General features: G+C 38.6%; 1 protein-coding gene across 8 annotated transcripts in view; it reads left to right on the top strand.

The window, feature by feature from the left end:
• PFKFB3 (6-phosphofructo-2-kinase/fructose-2,6-biphosphatase 3) overlaps positions 1-23,919 on the top strand; it is a 144,332-nt gene that overhangs the window by 115,727 nt on the left and 4,686 nt on the right. For 2 of the 8 annotated variants that reach the window (XR_013379532.1, XR_013379530.1), the window contains one exon: positions 11,521-12,054. The exons of the other annotated variants lie outside the window; for them this stretch is intronic. The gene's annotated coding sequence lies outside the window, so the exon portion shown is untranslated. Of the gene's footprint in view, positions 1-11,520; positions 12,055-23,919 lie in introns of those variants that run through there. 8 annotated transcript variants of the gene reach the window in all.

Below are 23,919 nucleotides of genomic sequence, written 5' to 3'. Positions count from 1 at the left end.
GAAGATTATTAATTATTGAGTCAATTTATTTAATAGATATAGGCCCATTCAGATTGTCTATTTCTTCTTGTGTGAGTTTTAATAGACTGTGTCTTTTAAGGAATTAGTTTGTTTGTTTATTAATTAATTAATTTATTTATTTAGAATTAGTTCATTTAATATAAGTTATCAAATTTGTGGCTATATAGTAATCCATAATATTCCCTTGTTACCTTTTTAATGTCTGTGGGATCTTTGGTGATGAGGTCCTTTCATTTCATGTATTAGTAATTTGTGTCTTTATTTTTCCCTTGGTTAGCATGGCTAGGGGTTTACTAATTTTATTGATCTTTTCAAAGAAGTACCTCTTGGGTTGATTGATGTTATCTATTGTTTTCCTGTTTCCAATTTCACCGATTTCTGCTCTAATTTTTATTTCTTTTCTTCTGCTTACTTTGGATTTAATTTGCTCTACCATTTCTAGTTGCCTAACATAGAAGCTTAGATAATTGATTATACATATATTTATATATATTTATGAATATACATATATTTAATATATGCATTCCATGCTAAAAATTTCCCTTCAAGCATTGCTTCTACCAATTTTGGTGGGTTGTATTTTAATTTTCTTCAAAACATTAAAATTTTTTTCTTTGATCTTCTTTGACTTGTGTTATTTAGGAGTGTGCTGTTTAATCTCCAATTATTTTGTGTTGTTGTTGTTGTTGTTTTGGTCCTGCCATCTTTCTACCATTAATCTCCAGTTTCATGCCTCTGTGTTTGAGAATATATTTTGTATGATACATTTTCTTGCCCCAGAATATGGTCTCCTGGTGATTGCTCCATGTGAGCTTGAGAAGAATGTATACTCTGTTTTTGGATGAAGTGGTCTATAAATGTCAGTCACATCCAGTTGAATGATGGTGCTGTTCAGCTCAGCTGTGTCTTTACTGATTTTCTGCCTGTTGGATCTGACCATTTCTGATAGAGGGGTATTTATTGAATTTTTCTGTTTCACTTTGCAGTTCCATTAGTTTTTACTTCATGAATTTTGATACTTTGTTTTAGGCACATACATGTTAAGAACTGTTATGTCTCCTTGGAGAATTGACCCTTTTATTATTATGTAATTCTCCTCTTTATCCCTGGTTATTTTTCTTGCTCTCAAGTCTGAAATTAATATAGCTACTCCAGTTTTCTTTTTTTTCCCCAGTTTTCTTTTGATCATGATAGCATGATATATCTTTCTCTATTCCTTCTCTTAATTTTTTTTTACTGTGGTAAAACACATAATGTAAAATTTACCATTTTAACCATTTTTATGTGTACAAATCAGTGGCATTAAGTATGTTCACGGTATTGTGCAACTATCATGGCTACTCATTTCCAGAACTTGGAAACAGAAACTCTAACATTTAAGGATAACTACCCCTGCCTACACACACAGCTGGTAGCCTCTATTCTACTTTCTGCCTATATGAATTTGTCTATTGTGAGTACCTCATGTAAGTGGAATTGTACAAAGTTTGTTCTTTTGTTTCTGACTTTTAAAATTTATAATGTTTTCAAATTTTATCCATGTTGTAACATATCAGAGCTTCATTCCATTTTTAAGGCTGAATAATATCTCATTATATGTATATACCACATTCTTTTCATTCATTTATCCATTAGTAAACATCTGGGTTGTTTCTACTTTTTGGCTTTTATGAATAATGCTGCTATGAACATGTATTTGTTTGGGTCTCTACTTTCAATTCTTTGGGGTAGAAACCTTGAAGTGGACTTGCTGGATCATATGATAATTTTATGCTTAAGTTTTTAGGAACTATCAAACTGTTTCCTACAACAGCTGCATTAGTTAGCATTTATTTTTCTTTTAATATTAATTTATGTGTGTTTGTGTGTGCGTGTGTGTGTGAGAGAGAGAGAGAGAATGTGAGAATGTGGGAGGGGCAAAAGGAGAAGGCAAAAGGAGTAGGAGAGAGAAAAATACCCAGTAGATTCCCTACTGAGTGTGGAACCTGACATGGGGCTCAATCCCATGACCCTGAGATCATAACCTGAGCTGATATCAACAGTTGGACATTCAACCAACTGAGCCACCCAGGTGCCCCTAGTTTGCATTTCTACCAGAAGTATACAAGAATTTTAATTTCTTCTCTACCTATTTACTTTTAATCTATCTGTATTGTTATATTTCAAATGGGTTTCTTATAGACAACATGCAATTGAATGGGTTTTGTGTTTTTAATTTACTCTGACAATCTCTGTCTTTGAATTGGTATATTTAGACCATTCATATTTAAAGTGATTGTTGTGATTATTATTATAATTGGTTTAGTATTTACTATGTTTGTAACTGTTTTCTATTCATTGCCTCATTGCCCTTGGTTCTTTTTTTTTAAGATTTTATTTATTTATTAATGAGAGACACACAGAGAGAGAGGCAGAGACACAGGCAGAGGGAGAAGCAGGCTCCATGCAGGGAGCCAGATGTGGGACATGATCCCAGGTCTCCAGGATCATGCCCTGGGCTGAAGGCAGGCACCAACCTGCTGAGCCACCAGGCTGTCCCTGCCCTTGGTTCTTTCTTTTTTCCCCATGTCTACCCTTTTTCTGTCTTATTTTATTTTTTGAAGTATAGTTAAGATACAATATTATGTTAGTTAAGGTGTACAAGATAGTGATTCAACATTTATATACAGTATGAAATTATCACCACAAGTGTAGTTACCATGTCACCATACAATGTTATTACAAGATTATTGATTGTATTTCCTATATTGTACTTTATATTCCCCAGTTAATATATTTTATAACTGGAAGTTTGTACTTCTTAATCCTTTTCACCTTTTTTTCACCATCCTCCCCTGTCTACTTTGGCAACTGCCAATTTGTTCTCTGTATTAATGGTCAGTTTCTGTTTTGTTTTGTTTGGTCATTTATTTTGTTTTTTAGATTATATGTATGAGTAAAATCATATTGATATTTGTCTTTCTCTGTCTCATTTATTTAACTTAGCATAATACCTTCTAGGTCCATCTATGTTCTCACAGATGGCAAGATTTCATTCTTTTTTATGGCTGAGTAATATTCCATTATATATATCTCACATCTTTTTTTTATTGGAGTTCAATTTGCCAACATATAGCGTATTACCCAGTGCTCATCCCATCAAGTGCCCCTCTCAGTGCCCATCACCCAGTCACCCCATCCCCCCACCCACCTTCCTTTCCACCACCCCTTGTTCGTTTCCCAGAGTTAGGTGTCTCTCATGTTCTGTCTCCCTCACTGATATTTCCCACTCATTTCCTCTCCTTTCCCTTTTATTCCCTTTCACTATTTTTTATATTCCCCAAATGAATGAGACCATATAATGTTTGTCCTTCTCTGATTGACTAACTTCACTCAGCATAATACCCTCCAGTTCCATCCACGTTGAAACAAATGGTGGGTATTTGTTGTTTCTAATGGCTGAGGAATATTCCATTGTATACATAGACCGCATCTTCTTTATCCATTCATCTGTCAGTGGACATCAAGGTTCCTTCCACAGTCTGGCTATTGTACCTCACATCTTTTTAATCCATTCATCTATCAATGGACATTTGGATTGCTTTTATATCTTAGTTATTGTAAATAATGCTGCAATAAACATAGGTGTGCATGCATCTTTTTGAATGCCTTCTCTGGTTTTAATTGAACACTTTGTATGATTTTATTTTTTCTCTTCTCTTAGCATGTCAATTATACTTTTTTTTTTTTTACTTCTCTCAGTGGTTGTCCTAGAGAGTGCAATCTACATTTATAACTAATTCAAGTCCAATTTCAAACAACAGTGCTGCTTCACTGTTAGTGCAAATAACCTTATAACAGAGTACTCCCAATTCTTCTCTCCTGTCTTTTATAATGTTGTCGTCATTCATTTCACTTTTCTGTAAGCTATAATAACCAAATTATTGTTATTATTTTGAACAAACGGTTATCTATTTGATCATCTAAGAAGATTGAATTTTACCTTCACTTATTACTTCTCTAATGCTCTTCCTTTCTTTTGTACATTTGATTTTTTTTACCTATATCATTTTTCTTCTCTCTGAAGAATTTTAAAAATGACTTCTTATAAGACAGTTCTACTGGTAACAAATTTCCTCATTATTTGTTTTTCTATAAACATCTTCATTTCTTCTTCACTTTTGAATAATAGTTTTATTAGATACAGAGTTCTAGTTTGATTATTTTTCTTCTAACACTTTAAACATTTCATTTCACTTTCTTCTTGCTGGCATGGTTTCTGAAGAGAAGTCTGATGTAATTCTTATTCTAGTTTATCTGTAGGTAAAGTGTTTTTTACCCCCATGGCTTCTTTTAAGATTTTTTTCTTTTTCTTTGACTTTCTGCAGTTTCAATATGATATACCTAGATATAGATTTTTAAAAATATTTATTCTGGTTGGTGTTCTCTGAGTTTCTCTTCAGGAAATGCTCACCTGTTATTATCTCAAATATTTTTTTGTTCCTTACTCTTTTTTTAATTTCTGATAGTCTCATTATGTGTATGTTACATTGCTTATAGTTGTTTACAGTTCTGGGATATTCTGCTCCACCTTTTTCATTATTTTTTCTTTGCTTTTCCATTTTGAAGTTACTATTGACACCTCTTCAAACTCACTGATTCTTTGGCTATATCCAGTCTATTGATGAACTCATCAAAGGCATTCTTCATTTCTGTTACAGTGGTTTCAATTTCAAGCATTTCCTTTTGAGTCTTTTTTAGATGTTTCCATCTCTCTGCTTACATTACTCATGGGTTCTTTCATGTTGTCTGTCTTTTTCCATTAGAGCCCTTAGAATATGAATCATAGTTCTTTTAAAATCTCAGTCTCATAATCCCACAATTTCTGCCATATCTGAGTCTGGTTCAGATGTTTGCTTTGCCTCTTCAGATTATGCCTTTTGCCTTTTAGCTGCCTTGTAATTTTTGGAAGTTAGAAGTCAGATATGATATATCAGGTGAAAGGAAATAAGGTAGGTAGGCCTTTGATATGAATTTTAGGTCTAATTGGCTAGAAGTTAGTCTGTGTTTACTCTTTACTGTAGCTGTGGTCTCAGATGCTAAAATTTCCTTTAATGTTCTTGTTTTCATAATGTTCTTGTTCTTTGCTGTCTTAGATTTTCCTAAAGGCTTCTTAAATACAGTTGGTGGTTTTCTTTTCTTAAAAAAAATTGTTTTGTTTTGTTTGTTTTTTTTTTCTGCTGTAATCAGCTGTTATATACAGGAGCCCTACTGATGTGGTGGTGAGATGTGAGGGGTAGTAAAGATTATGAGGTCTCGTTTTTTCCATGAGCCTCAGTTGAATATTCCTCCCCCATCTTCCCACCCTAGCTTTGGTAAAGCCCCAGTTGGTGAGACTCTGGTAAATAATTCCTCTTGAGGGCAGGCCTTGTTAATGAGAATAGAGCTTTCCATTCTTCCTGTTGGAAGCAAGAGGAGATTTTTCTCAGATCTTCACAGTAAGAACTTGGCAGGGTCCCTGGAGGTAAAACTTATACAAGTGTGAGGAAAGTCCTAGGACTGAGTCCCACTAGAATTTCTCATTCTCAAGCTTGTCTACACTGAGCCTCTAGCAATTAGTCAATTACAGCTTACTGTGTTCTACACAGTAGGAACTCCAGCTCCAGCTGCAGGCTTCTACTTTGGGTGAGCTGTGATTTTTTTTTTTTTTTGTATTTGCCTGTCTATCTCTCCAGTTTTGGGGACAGCCATTTGCCTTGTGACCTCAATTTTCTGATGGCTCTAACAAGATTTGTTGATATTTAGTTTGCTCAACTTTTTTTTCTTGTTTGTGAGGATGGTAGTGATGACTTCTAACTTCTATACCTGTTGGACTGGAAACAAGAAGTTAGCGCTTTTCAGAAAGTACATCTCAGTTTGAGGACTGAGATTACCTACTATAGATAGATGTCTGCAACTAATGTCAGAGACTCCCTGGAAGCTACTCAATTCATAAAAGGGGCTCCCATACCTAGTTTATAGAACGCTAAGGCAGAGGAATGATTGAACTGGACCTCACCTGCGCATGATAAAGGTGTAAGGAAAATGGCAACACAATCTTGAGATGAATTACTGATCTATCACTGATCAGGCTTCCCTGGGCAAATTGGGATTTTTTTTTATTGGAGGGAGGGGGTATCTGAGGACATCTTTATGTGTTCCACTAGAGCATAATCTGACAGTAAAAGTTAGTCTGAGTGCTAGAATAATGGCCTAGTGTCCCACTGCCAAGTATGCATTTATAATGGTTGACATGCATGAAAGAAGAGTTTTTCATGGGAGAAATTATTTTGTGCAGATTTCAGAGAGAAAATGGAATATACCACTTATTCTCAAGGTAGGAAGGACACAGGGATGATGTCTGAACTCCAGGGAGAGAGTAGGTAAAAGATAAAAATACTGCTTTTGTGTGAGTCAAGGACAGGAGGAGGGCTGTTGTAGGGCCTAGGTGACAAGATGAAATGTCAGAATCTGGAATAGAGTTGTCAGTGAGGTGTCCATCCTATTCTTTGCAGAGATTTTATGGATGCAGCACAGTTGGGTGGGGTGTAGGGATATCGTTGGGAGGAAGAAGAATGTTTTCTGTTGCAGGAGCTCTGGCAAGATGCCACCATGAGGGGTGCATGGAGGATGGAGTACAAGCAGACCTGTTTCTGAGTGTGGGGACCTGTCTGAGGTCATTTGCATTTGAGAAAGAGGCTTGTTATGTGGATCAGTGCTCTCTTGATGATGAGGTATTAGAGGCTGTGCAAAGTGGAGAATACCTTTGAGTGGGCAAACCTTTCCTTCTCACTATATCACAGGTGGGTCTTCTTCCTGTCTAGATATTCTGGCTCTAATACCTGTCCCTGTCCTTGTATTTTTGTTTAACAGCTGAGTCAAAGGTGTCCCTAAAGACCAGGCTTTCTTCCCTCTGTTGACAACTTCCTAGGGGCATCACTCTATTCATCTGTTAAGAATGTGGTTTATGTATACAATGGAATATTACTCAGCCATTAGAAATGACAAATACCCACCATTTGCTTCAACGTGGATGGAACTGGAGGGTATTATGCTGAGTGAAGTAAGTCAATTGGAGAAGGACAAACAGTGTATGTTCTCATTCATTTGGGGAATATAAATAATAGTGAAAGGGAATATAAGGGAAGGGAGAAGAAATGTGTGGGAAATATCAGAAAGGGAGACAGAACATAAAGACTCCTAACTCTGGGAAACGAACTAGGGGTGGTGGAAGAGGAGGAGGGCAGGGGGTGGGGGTGAATGGGTGACGGGCACTGAGGGGGGCACTTGATGGGATGAGCACTGGGTGTTATTCTGTATGTTGGTAAATTGAACACCAATAAAAAATAAATTTATTTAAAAAAAAAGCATGTGGATGAACAAAAATAAATTGCATTTTCAAACTAAAGTGGCTCTTAATAATTGGGCTGGTCCCATAAGTCACTATGTTCTGTTTAGTTGAAGAACTTATCAAAGCAATAAGAAGAGGAAAAGAGACTTCTTGGCTAGCAGTCTACCTACCTTGCAAATCAGTCTGAGTAAAAGCCAAAAGAAAAGGTGCACATGCTGTGACCCAACCCAGGGACATGTAGGTGCAAATCAAGCCTAGCCCACAGCTATATTTCAGCTCCATGAGATTGGTGCTGCTTCTTCCAGGGTAACCATTACAGAATGTCCTTGGGTGATGCCCATAGAAGCTGGATTGAGAAAGGAGGTGGGAAAACAGTGAAGCCATAGTCCATTTTTCAGTGAATCCTTCATCCTCAGAGGCATTCTCAATCCCAGGCAGCTGCTCAGGTGTATTCGAGTTGTGAACGGTCTTAAAAGATTTAGGGTCTTCCAGATGGATCTCTGTGATATACCCCCAAGTGGATACTCCCTACAGCCTTCCCAAATCTGTTGGTCTTAAAAAAGAGCCCAGCATTTGGTGGCTGTGAGTAATGTCGATCATTTAAAGAGCTTATTGTGTGGTACCAATCACTGCTCTGATGTGTAAAATGTCTTATTTTCTCTGCCTGACTCTGAGCTTCTTGAGGATGTGTCTCTTTCATCTCTGTATTTCCCATAAAGCCCCAAACCCGTGCTGACCTCTGCTGATTTCATTTCCTTCCCTGATAAAGCAAAAGAACCCAAACTATAGCTGTTGACTCCTTGCTTAACCTACATGACTTTTAAATTCTGTTTTTCCCAGTGCTTTCTTTGTAGGACTGAAAATGATGGCCTAGCTTCCACACTAGGGGAGATAGGTCAGCTAACACCACAAGGGGAGATATCAGTTGCTAACCTACAGGGATACATTCTGCCTGTATTTTTCAGGAATGATACGTGCTTGCAGTGATGACTGTGTTGTCACTATAATGAGCCATACTTGGTTTTTGTCTTTATTCAGAGGCAGGATTTATACTCGTATGTCTACATTGTTCCTTTCTCCTGGACTGGGATTTATGGGCAGGCGTGAATTGGCTGACCCCAGGGGGTGGTGTTTCCAAAGCCTGGACAGAGAGAGAGAGAGTCCCTGGAAGGCATGGAGCCACCTCATGGTGCTTATGTAGTTTTGTGGAGATAAAGTAGCTAAATCACGTGCAGCAGGTCAAGGGCTGTTGGACATGAACTTCAGTCTCTCCCTGGCATTGATCATTCACAGGCTGTTGTTCCCTCTGTTAGGGCAGATAAAGGATAGTACTTTTCCTCTTTTCTCTGATTTTACTACTTGTGCTCCTCAAGCAGGAATCGCTCAAACTTGTCTTCCCAAGAAATTGCCCAGTCGTATGGGCTCTATATATTTCCTTGGCTTAGAACCTCTTCCCCCAACTTTGCTTCTCCTCCTAATCTCTACCCTTCCTATGAGGCTTTGTGGAGACAGCACCCCTTTTCTTGAAAACTGTGATTCCTGAGCAAGGCTAAAGCCTGAAAATGTGTGTGTGTGTGTGTGTTTTTAAAAAAAACATGTAACACAAATTTACCCTCCTAACAATTTTCAGTGTAGAGTAATAGTAACTATATGCATGTTATAGTACAACAGACCCCCAGGGCTTCTTCATCTTCTGACATGGAAACTCTATATGCACTAAACAGCAACAACTCAGTCTTCCCATTTCTCATGGCCCCTGAAAACCACCATTCTCCTCTCTGTCTCTGTGAATTTGACTATTCTACCTACCTCAATAAGTGAGATCATGCAGTATTTGTCTTCTTGTTACTGGCTTATCTCACTCAGCATAATGCCCTCAAGGTTTGTCCATATTGTTGCATGTGACCGGATTTCCTTCTTTTTTAAGGCTGAATAATATTCCATTGTGTGGATAGACCATATGCCACGTTTCCTTTATCCATTCACTCTTTGATAGACACTTAGGGGGCTCCTATATCTTGGATATTAGAAATAATGCTGTAATGAACATGGGTGTGCAAATATTTCTTCGAGATCCTGCTTCCAATTCCTTTGGATATATACCCAGAAGTGGGACCACTGGATCAAAATATAGTTCCATTTTTAATTATTTGGGGGCTGTCTATACTATTTTCCACAGTGGTTGTACCATTTTACTTTCCCATTAACCATGAAAATGTTTTGATTACAGCACTTTTTAAAACTGAAACTGGGTTTCCTTGTTGGTGGGTGTTGAGCCAAAAGGCAACACCAAGCCAAAGAATAGGAAAAGGAAGAGTTTTACATGCAACAAGTAAGAGAGAACACTGGGGATATTTCTCAAAGCAGATCTCCCTGAACAACAAAATTGAGACATTTTAAGTTAAGGGTGTTTATGTATTCATGAAGGGGCTTGCACAATGGGGAATACAGCATGGAATGGAGGCAAGTCATCTTAAGGTGACTGAGTCCAGCTCAAAATAAGCATCATCAATTCTCTGGCTCCATTTGGTCCAGTATCTGAATGCTCAAAGTTGGTTTAGATCCTGTAAAGTTAACTCAAGAGTCTGAGTCAAGTCAGTCTTCACTTCTGAAAGGATTAGGTTTTCTCTTGGCCTGACAGAGAATCTTAAGCAGGCTCTATGCCCAGTGCAGGCTCGATCTCGTGACCCTGAGATCATGACCTGAGCCGAAATCAAGAGTTGGATGCTTAACCAAGTGAGTGCCCCAGGCGCCCCATGCTATTTTCTTATTAACTGCACCCAGAAGCTCAGGTTTCAGCAAAGCCAGTCTTGTGATGCAGAATGGAAGTCAGGAGTTGTATACAGTGGGATTGATTTCTTTCCAGATTTGAGTTCTGGAAGCCTTGGCTTCTTGAGGTCATTATGCCATAAGTAGTAAAGACAAGCTATTGCCTTTAAGAGAAGGGTAAATTCAAGATTAGGAAGGGGTCAGGAACCTGTGGGTCCCATGAATAGGGAGATCCTGCTCTTCTCTCTCTGGCAACACCTGAAAAGGTGGGAAGAATAGTGAAGGGAATGGCCATGTGGTGCACCATGGATTCGAACCCTAGCAACTGAAGCTACCATCTTGCTGCAGATTCCTCTGCCCAAGTTTGGCATGGGAGCCACAGGCTATCAGATTCCAAAGGGCTATGTGAGTATGAACAGAAGATGAATGTTTTGCTCTTTGTACCTCTTTATAACCTTGGATAAGGTGTTGAATGGGAAGAAGCATCCACAATTGGACTTTGCACTATCTCAGTGAGTTGGAGATGATTTTGATTTAAGGAAATAAAGTAATGTGATGATTCATGCATATCTGGAATGCAGGACTAAGATTTATTCCTAGAATCTATATAAGTCATCTTGTAGTTCCTGGATGTTTAAGGAACTTGATAAAGATTATTTCCCTTCACTATTCCTGTAGGTAATGGTCAATGTATAGTCTTGGATTGTTTGAGATACATCCTTTAAAAATATTGAGTGTTGATCGAAAGGGTTTTCTTTTTGGAAATTGACTTGTTCTAAATATACTAGGGAAACATGCCATTCTTAAAGTGAAGAGTTCTTTTTTAAACAGAATTGTGCTAATTTGGATTTTCAGAAACTTAATGTGATAACAAATAGATTAAAGAAATCTCCCCCCCCCTTTGAAAAGCACCGGTTGATATAATTGCGAATAACAGCTTGACTTAGTAGGGCAACAAGTCTGCCTTAAGTAGCAGCTTAGCTCAAAGATCTTGTGTGGGCATTGTCCTAATAGGGGCAAACCACAGCAGAGATGGGATTCTAATTAATCATCATTACTCCATCCTGATAAGGGAGGCTCACTGCAGATCACCCCTGTTATGACTAATTTCCAGGAAATGAGAGCTCACAATATCCCCCTGCAGAAAGCTGGGTGGAGGTCCACCTGCTGTGCTATTTGTTCTGGTAAATGATTAATGACTGATCAACCTGACAGATTCCTCATGAGACTGTTCAGTGACCAGAGTGTCACTTCGCTTTCTCTACTTCCTCATGGGACAGGGACAGAGAAGTGTGCTGATTTTATTACTTATACAAAGCTAACATATTTGTGATTTTTTTCCATACCTGCCTCCCTTTTAGGTAGGAAGACAAAGCAAAGAAAGAGAAAAACAGTCTTGGTTTTAAAGTGATCTTCCTTAACTTCTGAGCTGAAGAAGTCATCTGTGGAATTCAGAAAAAAACTTGGGTTGTTGGAAGAAGTTTTGGATATCACATCTATTCAGTACCCTTTTTACGGATAAAAATGAAACTCTAGGTGATGTAGCATTGTGACATGCCCCAGGTAAAAGTGGAACAGAGCAGGGACTAGTATCCATCCTCTAATGGCTGGCATGTACCAACATGCTGATAAAATCAATCATCTGGAAAGTCTTATAAAGCATAAATCTTTTGTTTTTCGACAACTATGCATTAACTCTTAAAAAATCCTGCTTGATGTCGTTAGGATTTATGGACCACTACAATCTTACAAGAGTAATAAATTTGTCATATACTGTGTAGGCAGCACATTGATTCATTTACAAAGGTAGAAGAAATCTCATACAAAGAACTAGAAAGAGGAGAAGAAAGGAAATAAGAAGAGACTGATTTCCTTTATAGAGAAGTAGAAATTCTTTTTTTTTTTTTAATTTATTTTTTATTGGTGTTCAATTTACTAACATACAGAATAATACCCAGTGCCCGTCACCCATTCACTCCCACCCCCCGCCCTCCTCCCCTTCCACCTCCCCTAGTTCGTTTCCCTGAGTTAGCAGTCTTTACGTTCTGTCTCCCTTTCTGATATTTCCCACACATTTCTTCCCCCTTCCCTTATATTCCCTTTCACTATTATTTATATTCCCCAAATGAATGAGAACATATAATGTTTGTCCTTCTCCGACTGACTTACTTCACTCAGCATAATACCCTCCAGTTCCATCCACGTTGAAGCAAATGGTGGGTATTTGTCATTTCTAATAGCTGAGTAATATTCCATTGTATACATAAACCACATCTTCTTTATCCATTCATCTTTCGTTGGACACCGAGGCTCCTTCCACAGTTTGGCTATCGTGGCCATTGCTGCTATAAACATCGGGGTGCAGGTGTCCCGGCGTTTCATTGCATCTGTATCTTTGGGGTAAATCCCCAGCAGTGCAACTGCTGGGTCGTAGGGCAGGTCCATTTTTAACTCTTTGAGGAACCTCCACACAGTTTTCCAGAGTGGCTGCACCAGTTCACATTCCCACCAACAGTGTAAGAGGGTTCCCTTTTCTCTGCATCCTCTCCAACATTTGTTGTTTCCTGCCTTGTTAATTTTCCCCATTCTCACTGGTGTGAGGTGGTATCTCATTGTAGTTTTGATTTGTATTTCCCTGATGGCAAGTGATGCAGAACATTTTCTCATATGCATGTTGGCCATGTCTATGTCTTCCTCTGTGAGATTTCTCTTCATGTCTTTTGCCCATTTCATGATTGGATTGTTTGTTTCTTTGGTGTTGAGTTTAAGAAGTTCTTTATAGATCTTGGAAACTAGCCCTTTATCTGATATGTCATTTGCAAATATCTTCTCCCATTCTGTAGGTTGTCTTTGAGTTTTGTTGACTGTATCCTTTGCTGTGCAAAAGCTTCTTATCTTGATGAAGTCCCAATAGTTCATTTTTGCTTTTGTTTCTTTTGCCTTCGTGGATGTATCTTGCAAGAAGTTACTATGGCCGAGTTCAAAAAGGGTGTTGCCTGTGTTCTCCTCTAGGATTTTGATGGAATCTTGTCTCACATTTAGATCTTTCATCCATTTTGAGTTTATCTTTGTGTATGGTGAAAGAGAGTGGTCTAGTTTCATTCTTCTGCATGTGGATGTCCAATTTTCCCAGCACCATTTATTGAAGAGACTGTCTTTCTTCCAATGGATAGTCTTTCCTCCTTTATCGAATATTAGTTGCCCATAAAGTTCAGGGTCCACTTCTGGATTCTCTATTCTGTTCCACTGATCTATGTGTCTGTTTTTGTGCCAGTACCACACTGTCTTGATGAGCACAGCTTTGTAGTACAACCTGAAATCTGGCATTGTGATGCCCCCAGATATGGTTTTCTTTTTTAGAATTCCCCTGGCTATTCGGGGTCTTTTCTGATTCCACACAAATCTTAAAATAATTTGTTCTAACTCTCTGAAGAAAGTCCATGGTATTTTGATAGGGATTGCATTAAACGTGTATATTGTCCTGGGTAACATTGACATTTTCACAATATTAATTCTGCCAATCCATGAGCATGGAATATTTTTCCATCTCTTTGTGTCTTCCTCAATTTCTTTCAGAAGTGTTCTATAGTTTTGAGGGTATAGATCCTTTACATCTTTGGTTAGGTTTATTCCTAGGTATCTTATGCTTTTGGGTGCAATTGTAAATGGGATTGACTCCTTAATTTCTCTTTCTTCAGTCTCATTGTTAGTGTATAGAAATGCCACTGACTTCTGGGCATTGATTTTGTATCCTGCCACGCTACCGAATTGCTGTATGAGTTCTAGCAATCTTGGGGTGGAGACTTTTGGGTTTTCTATGTAGAGTATCATGTCAGAGAAGTAGAAATTCTAATAAAAATTATGCTGAGTGAAATAAGTCAATCGGAGAAGGACAAACATTTTATGGTCTCATTCATTTGGGGAATATAAAAAATAGTGACAGGGAATAAAGGGGAAAGGAGAAAAAAAATGAGTGGGAAATATCAAAAAGGGAGACAGAACTTGAGAGACTCCTAACTCTGGGAAATGAACTGGGTGGGGGGGTGGAAGGGGACATGGTTGGGGGTGGGAGTGACTGGGTGGCGGTCACTGAGGGGGGCACTTGATGGGATGAGCACTGGGTGTTATTCTGTATGTTGTCAAATTGAACACCAATAAAAAATAAAATTATATAAAAAGAAAAAAAATGAGTAAGTGGTACAACATAGCAATATCACACCATACAATGATGGTTTGATGTCAAAGAAAGCACTGGTGTCTTAATATAAAAAGTTTTATAAATGTAAATATCACAAAGTTGGGTCTAATACAGAAAGCTCATGACTTCAATAAATGCTAAAATAGCATTGATTTACTCTTGATTAAAAGACAAAAATCGGGAAAATGAGAAATAAATAATGATAGTGAGTTATAGCCAGTGGAACAGTGACAGAAGCTGTTCATTTTTAGGCAAGACTTTGAAGACACAGGTGCATCTCCATGCTTCAGGGTTCACCTGCTGGCTGCATTCGAATGAGAAAGAGTGTCCAGAGGATGGTAGAGACACAAGGTGGAAGGATCCTGGGTCTCTGAATTACCTCGTGGAGCAGTTGTGAACAAAGCTCATTTGCTCTGATCAGTGTTCTAAATAAAAGTCAACCTGTGTTGAGTTCGAGTAGTGATGCATTTGGGTCAATGGATTACCGTAGTCAGCCTGCGTCTGTGCTGTATCCCCCGTCATTGCTTCAGGCCTCTGTTCCAGGATACGAATTCTCTTCATACGCTACCACAACTAGTTTCTGTTTGTATCTACTCTGCTCCCTAATCCCCCAGAAATTTTAGTGGAAATTATGCATTCTTCCATTTATGAAATTTATATCTTTTCAAATATGCTCAGCCCTTCCTTATTGTCTCACATTCCTTGCTTTTGCTTTCAAGTTTCCATCCATTTCTTTAAGGTTAGCAATATAGTCGAAAAAATATTCTGTATCAGATAATCCCAATATGTAGGAAATATTGGCAAGCCTGATTCAGCTGCTTGTTGTTGTTGCTTACTTTCACACATGGTGCTTTGCTTTCTTTTGTGTTTAGAGATCCTCTTATTGAGAGTTGCTAATCTTCCTCAGTTGCTTTATCTGTGGGATTTCTTTGAAGCCTTGGTTGAAATGCATCTCTCTAGAGAATTTCTGCTTCTGCTGGTTGTCTGGGAGTGCTATCAACCTTGACCACTTTAAATAAAAATATCAAAATGAACCTTTTCAGATCACACAGCAAACTTGCGTTCAGACTCAAAACATGACTGAAATCTGGTTTCTGGTAACAACTTAAAAAAATTTAATTTAGTTTTATTTAAATTCAGTTAATTAAGGTTTCTGGTAACAACTTCTAAAAGCAGATTTTTTCCCCCTTTCCACACTGTGCCAAGGTCAAGATAAGCAAGTTTTGTTGCCTTTCTTTGTATGTATTAGGTTAGTTTCTCCTTCCTCTTATTCTGGTAATCTGTCCTTGGTGGGTGGTTGAGGGGAGTATGTGTGTGTCGGGGTTTGGGGTGGAGTTGTGGGGAGAGGCCATGTCAAGAGCATACCTTGATCATGCCCTGAGCTTTATCTCTTGTTTTCAGGCCTGTGCATCTGCCAAGGCAGAAACTTAGCATATGAATGGGCTTCCATGTTGCCTTACCTCTCAGACATGCATTTGAAAACATCTGTTCAATGCTGAATCTAGCTTTTTGGCTATTTTCATTGCAAGACTCTTTGAGGGTATTCAGTCCTCTAGACTGCTGCAAATGGACTGTTTATGCAGCTTCCCCATGGGTTTGTGGGTCAGCCCAGTGACAGTGATGTGGTGGGAGGGAGGTGGGAGTTGGCTCAGATCAACAGGTAGCTGAAGTCAGGTTTGCTTTTCTTAAATGTAACATATTTGCCTACATATTATACTCCCCCAAACAATGAAATAACCATATAGACTCTCCAGAAAGGTGAGCTCAGAGATTGAGTGAGTAGAGGGAGGAGGTAGCACCTTCAGTCCTACCACAGAGGCTCTGTTCAGTGGAATCATTATTTTTTCAAGACATTGTATGGGGAAAGCCCTGTCCTTGGCCCACAGAGCAGTGCAGTCTCAGGACTGGCTAAAGATGAGGACACACGTTTCTTCCATGAGGCTTTTCCAATAGGAGGTGGGATAACTAAGCTGTAGGGCAATAAAAGCAGTAATGAGGGCAACTTTCCCAGCTCTTCAGAGTGATGGCTAAACTTATGTGTCAATTCGACCAGGTGCCCAGGTGCCCAGATATTTGGTCTCATATTATGCTGGGTGTCTCTGTGAGGTGTTCATGGATGAGGTTAACATTTAAATGGTTGGAAATCAGGTTGCTCTCCATAATGTGGGCAGCCTTATCTAATCAGCTGAAATCTTGAATAGAGCAAAAGGCCTGATCTCTCCCAAGCCAGAGGGAATTCTCCAGCAGACTACCTCTGTACCATCAACTCTTCTTGTTTCCACAGCAGACAACCTTCAGACTTAAACTGTAATATTGCCTCTCCTGGATCCTCCAGCCTGCTTGCCCACCCTGCAGATTTTGGACTTGCCAGCCTCCATAATTATATGAGCCAATTCCTTATAATAAATCTTTTTATATTTGTATTATATAACTCCCAGGTATATAATGCATCCTATTGGTTCTGTTGTCTGGAGAACCCTGACTAATACATCCGGGATGTAGATGGGTACCAAGCAAGAGTGGCCCTAAGGGAAGGATAATTTCAATGCTCTGAGAACGGATCGGCTTAAAATGCCTGCCTTCTTTCCTTCCTTCTTTCCTACCTCACTCCCTCCTTCCCTGACTTTTTTTCCCCTTCCTTTCTTCTGCCATAATTATATCTTGCACCACCTTGGTCATGGCAGAAATTTGATAATCCAGAATCTGAGCATCCACAGTCTGGTGCTATAGCCCAACAGGTGATGAAAATCCTTACAATAGATTTTCAGTGGAAAAGCTCCTCAGGAGGTAGCATTGTTATTTGTTTTGGATGCCACTGGGTTCACATATAGCCTTCTCAGCATTCTTGACACACATCTCCCTAACACTTTTAAGCAATGTCAGTGACAGATATACCTCCCACAAGAAAAGTCTTTCGTTGGTATAACTTCTAAATAGTCGCTGTGCTTATGGCTGGGTTTTAATCATATAAATTTAAAGTGAGTAGATTTTTATTACTTGTTTGTTCATAAATATTGTTTCCCACGTGACAGTTAATCTTGAAAACTCCTAGTTATGGAGTCAGCCTCCAACACACATGGACTTGGGTACCCACCTTTGTTTCAAGAGGAAGTTTGGAATAGCCCAGCACCATTCTGATGCATTTTGGACACAGTTACTGTCCCCGGTGGCTGCCTTACTACATATACCTATATTTAAACAGGTTCAAATAAACAAGGACATCCAGTCAGAAGGACCAGTTGGTTGGTTGGAAACAAGGAAGCCAGTTGGTTGGAAGGACTGAGAAACAGAACTTGAGTTATTTCACGGTTGTCTGTGACCACCTGGAATTATTCATTAGTGTTTAAGATTTAAATTGGTAAGGGACACCTGGGTGGCTCAGTGGTTGAGCGTCTGCCTTGGGCTCAGGCCATGATCCCGAGGTCCTGGAATTGAGTCCCCGCATTGGGCTCCCCGCAGGGAGCCTGCTTCTCCCTCTGCCTGTGTCTCTGCCTCTCTCTGTGTGTCTCTCATGAATAAATAAATAAAATCCTAAAAAAATTTATAGTATTATTTGTGATACCTGACTAGTATCGCTCTGTACGATTATATCATAATTTATTTAACTCACATTCCGTTAATGAATCTTTAAGTTTGTTTTAAACTTATTTTTACTGCTTAAGAACAATATCTATGCTGTTTGTGATCATAAATGAATCCTTAAGGAAATGAATTAATGCTTAATGACCCTTCAGATAAATTCCTGGAAGTGGAGCTGCTAGATTAAAGGTTAAGAGTTGATAAGCTGCAGGTAATAGATAAAAAGGTTTGTATGGGTTTGTTACTGTCCTATAAGAAGAAGCCTGGCCTAGAGGTAGGGGATTCCAGGGTCAGTTCTGCACCCATGAAGCCATGAAGGATCAGGCTCTCCCTTCTTCTTATGCTGTCATTTTTTTGTGTGGTTGAAAATGTCTCCTGTCACAGGTGATGACAGATGCCACAGCTCAAAGCATTGTGTACTCACATGGTGGAGTTCAAGCAGGAAGGGAAAGGTCCAGGGCGAGGGACTTTCCCTGACACTGTCCCCTCTGTGATTAAGGAGGAAAACCTGACCTAGAAGCTCCCAACAGTCTTTCTCTTGCATCACATTAGCTAAACCTGGCTCGCCTGCCTGTCTCTAGGCAGCCAATTGTAAAGGGGAGTGAAATCACCCTGACTGACTGACTTCAAACATGACAAATCTCTGGGGCTTGGCACAAACTGCCCCAACTAAATCAAGTTCCCCAACAAAGGAGGCAGGGGGATGGGCTGCTAGCCTCCAAGGGTGAATGCCACTACAGATGTTTCCCAACTGGAGACTTCATTGGGCCCAAGGTCTGCTTTCTTATCACCACTGCAAACAGAGTATTTGACATGTAGTGGGGGCTTAATAAAGGATTGACTGAATGAAGTCCTTCTTGGGTCATCCTTTAAAAAATATTCAAAAGAAAGGCTAAGAGTTCACCTGGAGTTTTGGTGAAAATTTCAAAGATTCCTGAGGTGGTGCCTAGCTTCTATGGCCTCTTGCACTGGATTTTTTTCTTTTCTTTTCTTTTCTTTTCTTTTCTTTTCTTTTCTTTTCTTTTCTTTTCTTTTCTTTTCTTTTCGTTTCGATTTTATTTATTTATTCATGAGAGACACAGGCAGAAGGAGAAGCAGGCTCCATGCAGGAAGCCCAATGTGGGATTCGATCCCAGGTCTCCAGGATCAGGCCCTGGGCTGAAGGCGGCGCTAAACCGCTGAGCCACCCGGGCTACCCTTGCACTGGATTTCTGCGCAAACCTAATCTCTATCCTCAATTATGTATTGTGAAATTTTTCAGATTTCATACCTGCTTTGTCTACAAATATATAGAATATTTACATACATGACACTTCCCTCCTAACTCTTTTGTTTACATCTCTTATTGACATTGTCCTACATAATTACGAAAACATGATGTCACTCAAAACAATTAAGTCTTCATTATCTTGGGGTGCCTGGGTGTCTCAGTTGGTTAAGTGTCCAACTCTTGATATCAGCTCAGGTCATAATTTCAGGGTTGTGAGATAGAGCCCCACATCAGGCTCTGTACTGAGCGTGAAAGCTACTTAAGATTCTCTAGCTCTCTGCCCTTACTCTTGCTGGTACTCTTTTTCTCTCACTGAAAAAAAAAAAAACTTCAATATCTTGTAAGATTCAGCTCATGAATATTTGAATAAATCTCCACTCATGCACCAAATACATTTATATATATGTTCTACATATTTTTCGAACTGAGATCAATCAAGGGTCATGCATTGCATTGTGGTTTTTGTGTCTCTTTAATCTCTTTTGTGCCAGAATAATCTCCCCACTATTTTTTGCCCTATGACCGTAATCTTTTAAAGATACCAGACCAGTTGTCTTATAGTATGTCCTAAATTCTAGATCTGTCTGATTATTCTTTGAGATGTCATTTAAATTGTTTCTCTATCCCCAGTGTTTTTTGTATACTGATTGAATTCAGGTAAAACATTTTTTGGCAATAGGTTCTTATAGTTGTCATATCAATAGATTCTGTGTTCATATAGTGTCATACCAAATAGCTCGCAATTTCAGATTGTCCTACTATTAGCAATGATAGATTTGTCAAATTTGATACTCCAAGAATGGTGTCCAGAGCAGTTTCCTTCTTATTATAATATATATACAATTATATATAATAGACTAATGCTAGTATTTGAGAATAGTAGAATGGATTTTTAGCAGAACATAGAAAAAGAAATAGCTTGGGACACCTGGGTGGCTCAATGGTTGAGTGTCTGCCTTTGGCTCAGGGCATGATCCCAGAATCTGGGGATGGAGTCCCACATCCGCTGTCTGCATGGAGCCTGCTTCTCCTCCCTCTGCCTATGTCTTTGCCTCTCTCTCTCTCTGTGTCTCTCATGAATAAATAAATAAAAATATTAGAAAAAAGAAATAGCTTAAGACTCAGTACTAGATAGTTTCTGTATGTCACAGGGATATCCTCAACAGCAATCTTTCTACTTAGATATCATTATTGCTGTATTGCACAACCATGAACTCTATTTTTTTCTCAGTTCTACAAGCTCTCCCCACTTCTCTTCCCCAAACCTTTAAAATTCTCACTAGGAAAATAACAAATTCATGTTGCTTTATTATGCAATGCCATATTTTCTTCCTAGGGCCATTATTTTTTTAATCAAAATAGACCATCAGGGTATCCCCTTAAGCAAAAAGCCATTAATTCCAATGCTCTATCCATAGATACACTAAGAGCCATCAAAAGTTTAAAATTCCGGTTTTCTTAAAAAAATTTCATCATTTTGCATAATTAACATAGGTGTAGGTTTAAAAATTGTAAGTACGAAAGAGCTTACAGTATAAAATAAGACTTTCTCTAACCCCCGTCTCTCAACTTCTTGCCCTAGATGCAACTACAGTTGTTAGATTTTTATATATCTTTTCAGAGATATTTATAAACAGGCAAATATCTATAAAATATGTTCTTAATTTTTATATAAACACAGTTTACTATATCATTCTCTATATCTTGTTTTATTTCATTTTTACTTAATATATCATGGATTGCTCCATATATGCATAAGTAGAACAAGTTTTCTTTTTAGTGACTCTGTAATATTTCATTCCATTGTTTGGATGTACCAAAATTTATCTAATACAGTCTCTATTGATTGCCATTTATGTTGTTTGTGATCTTTTGCTGTTACAAGCAGTGCTTTAATGAATATATATATTCATTATATATATTCATCATATATTCATCATCATATTCAAAGATATATATATATTTTCACACTGGCACAATTCTATCTGTAGGATGAATTCTAAAAATGAAATTGTCAGAATTATTTTGGAAGACAATTCTCTGTGGGTCTCTCATGTTTCTACATGTCACTCATGGCTTTTGTTTCATATGATCTTTTCAAAGATATTTGTGTAGTAAGCAACCTTGAGAATCAGAGATGGTGTCTCCTTCTAGAGCAAAGGTGAGGTTGTTTACTCTTCAGTGTGGCAAATTTAGTGTTTCTCTTTGGTGCAATGGTTAGGTAGTCTTTGCCTATTCTAAAAGGTTCCATTAGCTTGGGATTTGTCTACTGTAATGCAACCCCATAGAGACACATGCCTTACCTGGCAGTCATTTGTAGCTTCATGGGAACTAGGGTTTGGGGAATGAGTGGAAATGCTGCTACTCTGAAAGCTGCTATTGCTGTGAATAACAAACTGTCATTTGTCTCTGACCCAAGTTTTGTGCCAGCATCTATGCTATGCCAGGTGAACTTGATAGCTTTCAAGGGTAAAAATCTCAGATCCATCACAGATTTTGACAGTTTTGATGATGAAGGTGGGATGCTGACAGAGACATGGCCTTCTGGAATAGAAAAGTTGAAAGCCTTATGTGTTGATTAACAGGATTTGACAGAAATCCATGAAATTATTAGCAAAATAGAGGAGGATAATCTCTGAGCTTGGTTTATGGACATATCATCTAAGTAGGTGATGCAAACCAAAAATGGCCTGTGGCTAGTTAGAAGTGGCCATGAAAGACAGTAGTGAGGAAAGAATCTCCCAGTGGGTAGAACTTTGGGTGTTGAAGCTGATTGACTACTTTGTGCTGAAGGAGAAGTATTCTGAGTTTAAAATATTTGTTGACTCAGAATGGAAAATGGCATGGATAGCTTAGCCAGCCATGAAAGTCTGAAGGGAGAGATTTTGGAAGACTAGGGACAAGGAAGTTTGGAGGAGGGATGGAATAAAATATGGAGATAGTTTTATCACATGTTAAACCCGCCAGGGAACAACCATCATAGAAGAGGCATTAATGTTTTGGCCAGTTGACATTGGTCAAATGTCAGTGCTGGTGACACATGAACAAGGAGTCCATGGTAGGAGAGAATAAAAGCTATGCATGGGCTCATCATTATGGACTCCTTTTACCAAAGCAGATGTAGCTATTGCAACTCTCTAATATTCAACCGGCCAGCAACAGAAACCAATGCTGAGCTCTTGATTAGGGTTATACTTTGAAGTATAACTAGGTGACCAGTTTACTACATTGGGCCCCTTCCATTATGGAAGAGCCAGAGGTTTGTTATAATAGAAATAGACACATATTCCAGGAATGGGTTTGCCCTTTGTTCCTACAGAGCTTCAAGTAGTACCACTATTTGAGGGCCCTAAGGTATATGGCTATTCCTATGAACATTCGTGTAAACTTTTTTGTGTGAACATAACATTTTTTCCCCATTATGCTAAGAGGGGTGATGTATGGCAAGAAATTAAATAGCTGTGTCTTACTTTGTAAATGTCACCAGCCTGTTAACTCATCATACTGTAGAGGGGTCCTGGGAGGCGGATCAAGCTATGGAGATCCAAGGATATGTACATTGTACAACATCATATATATACACACGTGTGGCAGCATGGCCACTGCAGCTAAAGGTTAAAAGCAGTTCTAAGAGGTGATCTCAAAGCTATTCAAAGAATCAAGGAAGAGAGACAGAAGTCAGGGTGTTGTTGGTTTATGCATGATACTTCAGAGGAATGTGTAGACATAAACTTATTTCTCTGGAATAAATGAAGAGAAATGCAATTTCCAGGTTGTATGGTCAGTGAAATGTATTTTTTGCTGGCTATAGAATTCTTGATTGACTGTTTTTCTTTCAGCACTTAAAAATATCCCATTGTTTATGGCTTGCATTATGTTTACCTGTTTCATTTATTTTATTTTTTTTTATCTTGCTTGGGGGTTTTGAGGATTCTTACATTTATGGTTTGGTGTATTTCATTATTTCTGGGAAATAAGCCCCTTACAACCACAACTGAGTTTACATTAATAGATAAATTTAATTGTATAATAAACTAGTAATCTAGTAAGTAAAATATTTCTCTGAGTTCCATGAGCCACTCAAGCAAATTAATTGAACTCAAGGTGGGTGTGTGGTGGTGGGGTTTTTGAATCTCCAATCTTTAGCTGGTCAGTCAGAAGCACAGGTAACAACCTGGACTTGTAATCAGTGCCTGAAGCAGTGGGAGGACAATCTTGTAGAACTTATCCCTTAACCTGTGGGATCTGACTATCTCCATGTAGATAGTGTCAGGATTGAGTTGAATTGTAGCACACCCAGCTGGCGTTAGAGGCTTATTTGGTGTGCAACTTCCCCCTGCACCACATACATTAGAATTGGTATCAGAAAAAAAAATTGGTATCTGAGTCAGAATACAGTTAGAAGTTAAGAGGAAGTTGGATTTTGTTATGGATATGATTACCTTCAGAGCATCACTAGTTTCAAATTTCTCTAGAATTTTCTTGTGCTTTTATCTGAGGTGCTGGAGGATTTGTCCTCAGTATCTTCATTCTACCCCCAGATTTTAGCTTTCCCTATATTCCTGTACTAGGGTCTTCTGTCCCTTTCCAAGTGGCTTAAGATTTTTGTTATGTAGGAAGGGAAGTTTCAAGGAGACTCTGTGACTTTCTCACGGAGATAGCTACTTTTCTCCCCTAAGCCTAAAACACTGAAGGAACAGTTTCTCTGGTTTT

This window comes from Canis aureus, chromosome 5 (genome assembly GCF_053574225.1).
Source record: "Canis aureus isolate CA01 chromosome 5, VMU_Caureus_v.1.0, whole genome shotgun sequence".
NCBI lineage: Eukaryota > Metazoa > Chordata > Mammalia > Carnivora > Canidae > Canis > Canis aureus.
This window is presented reverse-complemented; position numbering and strand designations above follow the sequence as displayed.